The following is a 5,553-nucleotide window of genomic DNA, read 5'->3' as shown; positions in this document are numbered from 1 at the left end:
AACTTCTTCAGCAGTACCGACGGTACCTGTTCTTTCGATAGGTCGCTGCCCTTCACAGCGGTGACGTAGTGGATCAGATGATCCTCGGGATCTGTGGTTCCGTCATATACCCTTAAGTAGGGTGGCATCTTGAAGGTTTTTGGGGTGGAGTGAGGAGCAGCTTCTTCGGTGTATGGTTGTTCAACGAACCTTCCCACGTCGCGTTTTGGTAGCAACTTGGGGGCACCGGGGATCTTGTCGACCCTCTCCTGATGTTCCTTCATCTGACCGCGGAGCGCCTTGTTTTCATTTTCCATTTCTTCCATCTTCTTTAGGATGGCTGTTAGCGTGCCATCGTTGGTCTGTGTCTCGATGGGTCTGTTATTTACTAGTGTAGCTTCTAGTTCACCCACGGCAGCAGTAGTACCTACCGTTGGTGTACATACGATGTTATTTTGCGGTGACCTCTCAACAAGCCACTTAGAGTGCTTGTTAGCCATCTTTCCAGTAGCTCTTTGACCGCTGTGGGTGCTTCCGTAGCCGCAGATGTGGAAGCTCCTTTTTCGTGCAAGATCGTCAGGCCTTCGGATGGGGAAGGTGAGATCTCTGCACCTGGTGTGATGCTAGGGGTTGCATTCAGGATGTCACCGTCACTGGCCTCGTTGAGAGGGCCCAGGAGATTGGTAGTGACACCCAATATGGCTTTCGATCTTGTGTTATTTTCGGCCATTTTCTGTTTTTGTGTGGTGTAGAGAATGGTAGTTGGTTGATCTCTAGGTGGATACTATGGTTTTGATTCTCGAAATCCCCACAGACGGCGCCAAATTGTTTGGCTCAAAAGTTAACGATATACTTTGTAAGCGATAAAACAATCAAAAATAGAAAAGGGGTAAATCGTAATCAAATATAATAAGCCTAGAGATGCAAAGATGATAATATTGTTGTAGATCTGATATTGCAAAGTGATAATGTTTACCAATAAGATATTTTCGTTAGAGGTAGAGATATAGAGAGGGAAAGCCAGAAAAATGAGAGAGTTGTATTAGATCCGATCCCCTTTTTACAATGTGGAGGTCTCCTTTATATAATAGGAGACCTTCCTCGAAAGAATCAAAAAATTACAAAGATAGGTAATGTCTCCCTAGTGTAGATGCTGAGTTCTAAACGATGTCGCTTTTGTCCTCACGGCCGAGTCGTACCCGCTACGTTGGTCGGCGTACACTCATTGGGCGTACCCACTGGCGTAGAGATACTGAGGGTCAAATTTGACCCTATACAGTATTCAAAGCTTTCTCTGCTTTAGAGGTCTTTAGCATTTCAGTTTTTCTTTCCTCGTCTATACTAAAGCTAAAAGAATCATGGCTATTCGTATGCCTCGTGTAATGAAGAAGTCTTCCACATCTGCAGATATTCCCAAAGGATATTTTGCTGTGTATGTCGGGGAGGAGCAGAAGAAGAGATTTGTGATTCGCATATCATTCTTGAACCAACCTTTATTTCAAGACTTGCTTAGTCAAGCTGAGGAAGAATTTGGTTTTGATCATCCAATGGGCGGTCTCACAATTCCCTGCAGAGAGGACGTCTTTATCGACCTTACTTCTCGTTTGAGGAACTGAGACAGAAACTTGTTTTCACAATTTTGTAGAGCAGTAAAGCATGATTTGCACAGTTTGAATAGTTAATGTTAGAATGAGAAATGTTAGTGAACTTAAGACTATAATGCCTGATTGTTATTCATGTCAAAGAGATGAATGACTCTGTATTTTTTTCTACTTCAAAGATAATGAAGTGCTGAACTTTTTCCACTTGATGGTTACATTCACTTAGCATTGGTATTTCTTGTACTTGTGATTACATATACTCAAGTCCCATGGTTTATTAACAATTACGGACCAGAATCAAGTGATCTCTAAATAGCCTATTTGTTGTGTTAGTCATATAATAAATAATGTGATAAACACTAGCATGCTTTCTCAATGGCTTCCTATTAAAATGTGGAAGTTAGGAAAGCGAATGAGCTTTGCTTTTCTACGATATTTGTAAATCACTAGTTAACAATGTGCTCAAATGAATTTCTGATGTTCAAGTCACAGCTAGATGTATGACGTTTATAGTCTTACGTATAAAAGGATGATCTCTTTATTCAAGTTAACTGATCACGCCCAACTATACCTTATAAAAAGGACTAAGCGGACGTTGCAAATATAACCCGAGTATTACGCCCAGGGTCGAATCCACAGAGAGTTAACCTATCAACCACTATCTTCAGACCCACTAATTCTTCAGAACCAGCTTCCCAAATATTCAAATCTCAGTTGAGTGTTCTTTAACAACTAGCTTGCAAATAACTAAATAGTTGTAAACTAAACTAATAAGGTTGTAAACAATTATGAGGAAAAGCTAAGGCAATGATTTCCCCTATTGATGGAATCCCTTCTGTTTATGCTCATACAAATTTACTCACACATCTCTATCAATTATGAACGCTAATCTTACCGCAAATCTCTCCCGAGTAATCACAGTAATTTACTATTGCACTCTCCCGAGATAGACTAGCTTACTTTATTTAGCACGATTCACTTTAGATTACACCCAAGGCTTCGTTATCCCTAATCCCGCCTTTAAACCCGCAATTATAGATTCCTCTAATAATCTAGGAGTGGTGTTGTTCAACAATAACCTAAATATGCACTCTTTTCCAAGTTATGCACACTAAATAGGCACAGCTAATTGAGGATCCTGTCAATTAACTACAACGAACACGAAGTTGAACAAATAGAGATTAAACTAGCAATTTGTATTCACATAAACAAGAAGTTCATCACCCAATAGGTTCCATCAAAACCTTAGACAAGGAATTTAGCTACTCATGGCTATGGAAAAATAAACTAAGATTGAATTCATCATAAAAATCAAAACAAAAGAAGAAAGATGTTTAGAGTATTCTCTCACAATGGTTTTCCTTGCTAAGAAGCCTAAAGAATCAATACATGCCTCTCTTGGGCGAAGTCTAATGTTTTAAATAGGGTTTAGGTCTAAAAATCCCGTAATTGACACTTTGGTCCCTGAAGTTTCTGCGCCTGCCGCGGTTCTGCCGCGGTCGCGGTAGAACCGCGGCCAAACACCCTCGCGGAATCCTTGAAGTTCTGCAGCTGCTTTCCACCGCGGTTCTGCCGCGGTCGCGGTGGAACCGCGGTGGACCCAGTGCTCTGAATCTTCGGCCTGTTTTGCATGGTTCACTTGGGAAATTTCACAGTTGGCCTCTTTTTCATCAATTTTGACTCCAAAACTGCTCCTTAGCCTTCCTTATACATATATCACCTGCAAATCATGAAAAGCACTAATAAGAGCATTTTGTTATCACTTTTAACATTAAAACTACACAAGAAGGTGATTATTTAAGGTGTGATTATAGTCAAATTCACCTATTATCAACACCCCACACTTAAACCTTTGCTCGTCCTCGAGCAAACTAAACCACACTTTTAGGCCTAACTGTTCAATGCATTGCCCCCAATTTATGTCACACCTGCTATTATCAATGATCGACCTAAGCAGTACACAATCATATCTCAAATGCAGACTCTCATGCCAAGACACACTTGTGCTCACTCTAATTACTCTAACCGAAGTGAAGACTCACTTTTTCTTCCTGAGTCACATGCCCTCACATAAACAAAATCTGAGAGAAGTTCCACACACATAACATTCAACAAGAAGGAACCATATATAGAAAGAATTCGCTCACTCTCAGCAAAGAGCATTCACAAGCCACACAGACACACCATAAGCTTGCCCCTAGTGTAATACTCCACTAATCGAGCCAGTCAGTCAAAGATCAAGAGGTCTTTATAGGTTGTAATGTAGGCTAAGGGACGGGTAGGATATATTTGGATATAGTGACTAATCTCCCTAAGCACTTTTAATACACACTTCCTTTTGTTTCACCTTCATGTTCAACCCAATCATTATTCCACATTTTGTTTCACTTGTGACCCCCATTTTTCTTTAGGTACAACTGGCTTCTTCTTTTTCTTTTCTTTTCTCTTTTTTTTTTTTCAGATTTATTGTACACTGCCAGTTCACCAACCAGAACCTTCATTCTTGATTCCCCTTTTTTCACTAACTCTCTCCCACCCCACACTTAGACTTTTGTATATTCTTTAGTGATTCAAGTGCTTCTAGGAGGTAAAGGTTCAAACAATTAGCTTATTCAAACACAGCGATTTAGATCATTACAGGGTTATTAAAGAACAGGCTTCAGGCTCAAAGGGGGGTAACTATGGTAATATGCACAGGTGGATTCTCAAGTATAAAGGGTTGCACAAAGAAATGCCTCAATCATCTCTAAAACCAACCGACTTCTATTTCGCTTTGCAAACACACAGGGCAAGTTCTAGGTATCATATGCAAGCATAGGATGCAAGTAACAACTCACACACACTTAGCATGTAACTCATTCCGAATCAGTTCATCGACACAATCATACGAGTGTTCAAGCCAGACAAGATGTGCAAAATTAAGGCATATATTATGAGTCCACAAACAAGCTTAGACGTCCACTCTCAAGTTCTTTTCTTTGCATGTGTGCACATTTGGGGTTACATTCTGACCTTCACCCATCTAATCCTAAAACTACAAAAGAAAAATCTACCTAAACCGGTTCAAGAAAAACCCTTGGAAAAGAATCGTGGTCAAAAGAAAAACCAAGGGGGAGGTACTACACTACCTAAAATAAGAAAATAAAATAAAAAAAATTCTACATGGACTACTTCCCTCAAGAGTACTGTCCACGTAGTCCGTCATCAGGAAGAGTCCTCTACAAGTTTTTGTTTTCTTTTTTTTTTAATTTTTTTGTTATATATATATCTGACTTTCACCTTCAAGAGACCCGTCAACAAGTGTCTGTCGTTGGGCCAAGTCAGCTACTCCTAATATAACACACTCACATATATACAACACATCACTCTAATGCTACAACACAACAACATACATCTATATACATTACAATACACAATTAGAGCAAGTCTCCTACCCCACACTTAAAATCATGGCATGTCCCCATGTCATATCAATAAAGTAAATAGCAAAAGGATGAGAAGACTTCCCTGAGACTCAATCCGAGTCGGAGACGGTGCTGGGGTCTACATGGCAGGCCCTCCCCAAGGCACGTAACCAAGCCATAAACCGGCTCTCAGATCTAGCCTGCCTCTGTGACATGGCGTCCATCCGCATGTGTAGACCATCCACCGAGGTGCGGAGATCCGCGACCTCTTCCTCCAAGGAGCGCAGCATAGGCCGGGAGGACTGTGAGCGTGATAGGTCTGCTCCAGAATGGGGGCGCCGAGAGGGCCCGGCACTGTCAACAGACCTCCTGGACGGTGCAACAGGGACCGGATCATCCTCCTCATCATCAATCTCAATTGTAGTGCGGGTGCCCCTGCCCACTCTGATGCTAGAAGCTTTGAAAGCTGCTTTGGGAGGCAAATCGCCATCACCGGGGTTGGTAGGGGTGTTTCTCATCAAGCACAATGTGGTTACCAAGGAAGGGAAATAGAATCCCTTTGTCAGCAG

Source organism: Nicotiana attenuata, unplaced genomic scaffold (assembly GCF_001879085.1).
Source record: "Nicotiana attenuata strain UT unplaced genomic scaffold, NIATTr2, whole genome shotgun sequence".
In the NCBI taxonomy this organism is placed as follows: Eukaryota; Viridiplantae; Streptophyta; class Magnoliopsida; order Solanales; family Solanaceae; genus Nicotiana; species Nicotiana attenuata.
This window is presented reverse-complemented; position numbering follows the sequence as displayed.